The sequence below is a fragment of the Thamnophis sirtalis genome, unplaced genomic scaffold (genome assembly GCF_051295495.1).
Source record: "Thamnophis sirtalis isolate CommonGarterSnake01/CBP01778 unplaced genomic scaffold, rThaSir2_p1.2 scaffold_7, whole genome shotgun sequence".
Taxonomy (NCBI): Eukaryota; Metazoa; Chordata; class Lepidosauria; order Squamata; family Natricidae; genus Thamnophis; species Thamnophis sirtalis.
In genome coordinates this window covers 43,827,019-43,834,548 of record NW_028261387.1, presented here as the reverse complement: position 1 = coordinate 43,834,548, position 7,530 = coordinate 43,827,019, and positions in this window count along the sequence as shown.

The following is a 7,530-nucleotide window of genomic DNA, read 5'->3' as shown; positions in this document are numbered from 1 at the left end:
CCCTTCAGGGGGCATAGCAGACCGAATGCGTAACCAGCCTTTCCTCCAATTTATGTGTGGGTTCCATTTACGCAGCCAGGGTAATCCCAATATAAGGGGTTGGTCCATCCCTGGGGCTACAATAAAACTTATCATTTCCTGGTGGGTTGCCATCCACATTTCAATAGGTTCAGTAACAAAATGAGCAGCACTTCCCCCCCGGAATAGAGCCATCTAATTGGCAAAAAGCAATTGGGATTTTCAAAGTTTTTAGTCTTAAACCCAATTTTTCTACTATTTCTGGGCTCATAATGCATCGTGAATAACCGGAATCCAAAAGGCAAGAATTTTCTTTTGCGTGCCAGAAGAGGGCACTCTAAGCTCAACTGGGGCAGTCATGGGCTCTGAACGGGAACTTAACCAGAGATCAGCCTCATCAGAGTCACTGTCATTGGATGAGCTGGGGCTTTCGTTTTCTCCTTCTTCTGGCTGGAAATGTCGAGAAGGATCCTCTCCTGTTAAGGCTGGTTCCCTCCTTCTGCTGGGAGGTTTCTCCAGCTTTTTCTATTTCCGAGGGGGTGGGGCACTTTGGCTGATCTTGACTCGGCAATTTACGGCACGATGCCCCTCCTTCCCACAGTGGAAGCACACAGGAGGCTTGGGTTTGCCTGTAAATCCACCCTTCCCCCCTTTCAGCATTCTTGGGACGGGAGTTTTGGGGGAGGGGGGATTCTTCGCCCTCCCCTTCTCCTTTGTAGTAAAGTCTGGCTAGGTCAATTTCCACATCAGCGGCTGCCTCATACCAGGGCTGCAACCTACGGGGGGGTCTCCTGTTCACACATTGCTGGTAAACCTCTTTGTTTAATCCATCAGCGAAACGGTCTAGCAAGGCTTCTTCAGACCAACCCCTCATATAAGCTGACAGCTCCTGAAATTCTTGCACATACTCAGCCACTGATCTTTTCCCCTGTCTAAGAGTTGTAAATTTAATTCGTGCTCTGCGCTCAGTGAGGGGGTAATCGAAATGCTTCCTCAAAGCTGCCATAAATCTATTAAAGTCTCTTAAAAGAGGGGAGTCAATATTATGTAGCCCAATCATCCAATCCACTGCTTTTTTTCCAAAGCCATTAATACAATTCTCACTTTAGCCTCATCAGATCCCAGGTCTGGTCCATACATTTGCATATAATTCCATACCTGAATTAGAAATAGCCCGAGTTCTTTAGGGTCTCCTGCGTATTTCACACTTAAAGGAGGGACTTTAGCCATTCGGCATCGGTGACACCCCCCCCCCCCGCTCTTGGAATGTCTCTAGCCACAGGGATTGGGGTGGGCCCTGGGTCATCTTGGACAATTCCCCTTTCGCCCCCCCCCCCAGCCTCTCTCGAACTAGGCAAAGTATACCTTCTCTCCGATTCCTCCTCAAGTCCTCTGTCCACTCCAGTCTCTCAAGTCTGCCACTTTTCCCAGGCTCCTTCTAGAAGTTTCATGGCTTGGGACATCATGAGATCTTCCTCTTCAGGGCCTTGCCAGTCAGCTGCTGGTTTTCTGGGTCTCCTCACCATAATCCCAGTTAACGGTTCTTCCAATTCCTCTTTCTGTCCCACTCCCCAAGTCTACCTGGGTCGAACAGATTGTTCCTCTACTTGCAGGTCCGCCAACATTTCCATCACCGAAGGAATTGCAGCCGCTCCCATGTCTTCATCTTGATCACTGCCATGGAGGGACATTTTTCAGCATTGGGTACACCCCCCTCGGAAGGTGTTCTCTCCAGGATGGATGCGAAGTGAGTTCCAGCTTAATGTCACGCCTCCTTCATTTAATAACCAAGAAAGAAACCACTCAACTCCATGTTTCAGAATTAAGTGTACTTTTACTGATTATAAACGATGAGGAGTGAAGCAAAGCTGGAACTAAGTAAAAAAGTGCAAAAGCAATAGATATCATTACATGATTCATTCCCCTCCCCTTGGTACCCCAGTCCATAGTCCAATCATATATCACCCAACTGTCAGGTGGGAGACGTCTTCAAAAATCATCATCAGGATGGAATGCTGGACAGTTGGCCTCGGCGGGAAACTCCCCTTCTCACACATGCGCAAACGAATGGTGAGAATAACTCCCAATTAACAGTCCTCCTGCATAGATTATTTCCCTCACCCAAATACCATGCTCTCCCTCCCCATTTCAATGGCAGCCGAAAGCAAGCAGCAAAACAGAGGCTGACACAATATATTTTCCATAATATTGTGCTCCCTTTTATTTCTTTCCTCACCACTAATTTTTGTATAATCATTTTCCAGTTTATCTTTTTTTTAAAAAGTTCCACAAATCCCTTCAACTATACCCTTTTCATGATTTCTAAAGAATACCAAAACTTTTTGTAACTTTCTACTCGAGACATAGTGAGAGTTATTTATTGCAAAACATACTATCATAACTTGCTCCATTCAAAAACTCCAAACTTTACCAAATAACACAATAACCAAAATAACATTCAAATAACTATAATTAAAACTATTTTTTAAAAAGGTAAAGATAAAAAGACCATTGAACCATATGAAAAGTTAAAAACAGCATAAAATCCCAAATGTCTACTGGAAAAGGAGAATTTTCTTCACTTTGCTGAAAGTTTTTGTGAATGTGATGATATTGCCTATTTTAGAACTGGTAGCCATTTCTACGTCTACATTTTTTTTAAAAGCAGACAAACAAATAATGCAGAATTCCATCTCCTAAATTTCAATATGGCAAAGCATTGCAATATTACTGAAGAATGAATATACTCTAACGGCAAAAACTGGTTCCTAAATTTCAGATTTAACAACCCTGCCAGCTGGGCTTTGGTGCAACATGTTATGTCATGAGTTTAAAAAACAAAATGAAAGAGTTAGCTCCATCACACTACTTAAAATAGTGCTATTGTTTATTGTCATTAAAAATAGAAAAGGTTCCAAACCTAGAATATATATGCTTTATTGTAGTGTTTTCTAAGGGCTATGATTTATATAAGAGAAATATATTTTCAGGTAATACATTGAGAAGATCCTGTTTTGGTTAGGTTAATAGAAGGTAGGGTAGAAGAGTGTTTAAAAAGAAAACAAGTACTGTAGATCAGGTTACTCCAGATAAATGCCGGGAACTCAGAATTGCTGATGATCTTTGGGAAATGAGCATTGTTGCATACATTAATATCCTGAAGCACAACACCTTGTAGATCTGAGTGATAAGACCCAGTCCAAATTTGCTGAACACTAGAAAGTGTTTAGAGTTCTAGACTTCAGGAGCAGTTCCAAAACAAAATCTACCCAAGGAGAAATAAAAAAATAAGTGGTGGTTGGGCTCAATTAATTCCATATAATAAGAAAATAATGTATAGGGCAGCTAATCTCAGTTCTTTCTATAACGCAGTATGATGCAAAAGTCATCTGTTTCATCTTTTTAATAATCATTTCTTACTGTACAAAGTCAAATAACAGATTGAGGTTTTAAAGAAAAGTACAGATGAACTGCAAATATATTTATTATCATGACACAAGAGAGCTTAAGCAATTAATAGAGTTAATGCCAGGAGTTAGATTATTGAAATTCTCCCAAAGCATCTCTGCCACCAAGATGCCAGTCCTCAGACATATTGAAAAGTCCCTGCTGTTTCTGAAATGGTTCTAAATAGGAAATGCAAGAAAGTATGTCAACAATTTTGGCACTATAGCAGTTACCCACCCCCAGCCCTAAGCATGGTAGCATGCTACTGAAGGCTAAATTGGGGTAGGAGAAACAAAAGTTATTTTCCAGAGAAGTATCAGTATCAAAATGTTGAGCCTCTAATTGGTGAATGACAAAAAGACAATAATAGCTGGATTGCATTCCTCTTGCCTCATATCTGTTCAGTATTATTTTTATTTCTTTTCCTTCCTTCCTTCCTTCCTTCCTTCCTTCCTTCCCATCTAAATGTCTTTTGCTCGGAGTCCAATTCTACCCTGTTCTTTGTGTTTGGTTTTTCTACTTTGCTGTTTCTAGTGGAAGAGCAGAAGTCAGAGAGAGAATGTGTTTGTGTGTGTCTCTGTGTGTCTGTGTGTGTGTGTGTGTTGGTAAATTCCTATGCGCAAGATTGCTTCGCAGGTGTGTGACAAGAATGGCTGATAAATTCATTTAGGAGATCAATTTATTTTATAAATGGAATCGCTTCTTTTATGGGCAACTATAATGGTATGTGAGCGGCAGGAGGAAGAGACACAAAGTAAACAACAGTGAGATAAAAGGCAGCTGAGCCTGCAGAATGAATGGGAGTATCGCAAATATCTCTGAAGAGACCCTCCCTAGTTTCCCTGGCTGTAGATGTGAGGAGGGAGAAGTGTACTTTCAGTTGTGCAAGATTCTGTTAATGTAACCTTACAATAAAGATAGAACTAGTACTTCCAGATATTCTTCTTGTCTGGACTATTACACAAGGCTGCAGCAATTTGTTTTAATCAGCTGTTATATATCCAATGCAGGCTGGTGGCTGCACTGGATGACCCTGTGTAGGCTTAAGAGCAGTGCTTAGATTGGAAAGTGTCAGAGCTCTACCTTCAGGCTAGAAGGAAAATTAAAGAAACATTTCATCAAAAGAAAGCAGTAACTATCCTGTTGCTAAGATAATTGCGTAGGCATACCCAGGCAGTCACCAGGAGTTGACTCAAAAGATGAATTATTTTATTAGTTTTATTAGTCAATAATTAATTTTATTTATTTATTAAATTTATTTGCCGCCCATCTTGCATTGAAATGACTCTGGGCAACATTAAAATCCTAACCAATAAATATTTCTAAAATAATAAAAATGGTAATCACAATCAAAATAAAAGTATGGAGAGGGAAGGAATGGGGTACGTGCGGCGGGGAGGTGGGATTGCCTCTTAATTCATCAACCACCTCCAGGGTGATGTTCTCCTGTTAGGCCCCCAGGCCATCTGGCAGAGCCAGGTCTTCAGACTCTTGCAGAAGATCAGAAAGGTCAATCCGAACTCACTGTGTAAGATATTTCCAAAAGGCGGGAGCCACAGCAGAGGAGGTCCTTCTCCTGGACCCTACCAGCCAGATTTCCTTCACTGATGGGCCTCACAGTATGCCTCCTTATGATTGTCCCAGCTCAGCCCTTTTTTGGGAGTGAGTCTTCTGGCAGGTATATACCAAATTGGTAGGTTGCCAATTTTTTTACTACTGGTTTGGGCACACTCGTGCACATGCGCAGAAGTGTCTGGGTGGGTGGGCGGAGCCTCCCACCACTGCTACTACTGGTTCGCCCGATCCGGGCCGAACTGGGAGCAACCCACCTCTGGTATATACCTAGACATCCATACATCTGTGTGGGGGGTGGGGTGGGGGGGTGTCTCTGTCTGTCTCTGTTTCCCCCCTCTCTGTCTGTCTCTACCTCCCCTCTCTCCATCTGCAGGCATGTATCTTAATGTGTCACATTTACACATTTATTAGGAAAGGGGATCTTCACATCAAGTTTTTTTTAGAGTCAAGTATCCCCCATATACTATCATACTGAGTGGCAAAGTCCATTGAGTTGGTGAGGTTAGTTAATTCTTTTAGAAGTATTAGGAAATAAAATGCAGTAACATATATACAGCACAGTCCATTCAAGGACAGTTTATTGTCCATTATAAAGTTGGCTCTAATAGATCACTTCTGTCTATTCAAATGTCTTTCGACTCTTCATCCTCAGCGAGTCTTCCGTAAACCAGAGGGCATATCAGGGACTGTGCACAGTCAGAGTCCATACATAGTAGGCACAATTTGACCCAAAACTGCTTCTGTTTCACTCCCAAGAATTCAGCCAAAGCTTGTTTCGAAGCCTCAGATATAATTCTGATGTCTGAAATGATGTTGGATATCTGGGTGAGCTTATCAGATCGGTTCAGCCTTCCTACAAGAGGTGATGTCTTCTGCAGTAAACTCCAGAATCAACAGGTAGTGATTTCTTTATGACAAAATATTAGCCCTGGACTCCATATCTTTGAAATCATCTGAAAACACTTATGTGTAATTGATTTAAACATGTAATGCACTACCATAAATACAGTCTTAAAGTAATGGTTATGTGATAAAAGCACTGATGCAAAATTCAAAAGGCTAAATGAACCTGTTGGAAAGAGTTGGCAAAAAGTGGACTACTTTTGTAAGATGAAATGGGCTTTACATGAGCTTGTAAGATTGTTCTGTTGATAAGTTCAGAATCATTCACTCTTTCAGATTGTTAGATCATTAAGTTATTCTGGGCTTTATAGGTTAAAACTATAAAACTGAGCACTGAGCTCAGGCAACAATGTACTGCTTAGCAACCTAATTTTTATCTATTTGCATCAATTAAATGTGTCATATGTTTTGCAAAGCCAATGTCATGTAAATCCTTCACCTCTTTTTTTGGATGAGCACAAGAGGTCTCAACTGTTTAAAAAGGCTCAGTTTGTCCACTTTTGTGGGAAAGATTTTATATTTGGGAGAGGAGGATTGTGTTGGGGTCAACAAAATGGGACAGGATAATGCAATGGTAAAATTGTCAAATTAGAATCAGAAGATCTGAGTTCAACCATGCAATTTATTGGGATACATTGGGCCAATCACTTTCTCTCCGATATTGCTATTTCTATATGGACACCTCTAAGTAAAAGATTCATTTTTTATGAAAAAATGGATAAAAATGCAATAAATGAATAAAATAACTTTATCTGAGCTGAGGTGGCGCAGTGGTTAGAGTGCAGCACTGCAGGCTACTTCAGCTGACTGCTAGCAGTTTAACCGTTCAAATCTCACCGGCTCAAGGTTGACTCAGCCTTCCATCCTTACGAGGTGGGCAAAATAAGGACCCAGATTGTTGGGGGCAATAGGCTGACTCTGTAAACCCCATAGAGAGGGCTGTAAAAGCACTATGAAATGGTATATAAGTCCAAGTGCTATTGCTATTGTTATTTTGACCTCTGCCCTCCTCTGTTCTCAATAGCCAAATAGAAAGGCTGTTCAGAGGAATGGAGGGATACAGCCAAACAGCAGTCAAATGGAGAAGGTGCTAAGAACAGGGGAGTGAATCCTTAGCAAAGTAAAACATACAAATGCTCCATTCCTGTTTGGCCAAAACTATATTTTGCTGATTTTAACAAAAATTGTGCAATCGTCGCAAACCTTAAGTCTTTTAAAATTGCATCTATCATTTAAACTTGATTTGTTGAGTGTTTGAAATGTTTTCCTTACTTCTTTTGTGTTAGGTATTTCAGTTTTGGACTATATTAAAAAGTTACAATTTATACTTAGGAATTTATTCTCATGGAAAAAATCCAGTAAGAGGGAAACTAAACTTTTCACAGCTGGGCTTGTGCTGCCCTGACAACCCAGCCACAAATTCCTAGCCACAAGGACCTGCTGAACAGCCTTTTTCCATCTGTCAACTGCAGATTAAGATGATTTCCCATCCTACAGATGATTTGGGGGATTCTGCCTTTCTCATTACGCCTCTGTTTGTTAAGTATTCATACTGATCTTGATTCATTTCCTTTTTCAAATATTTTG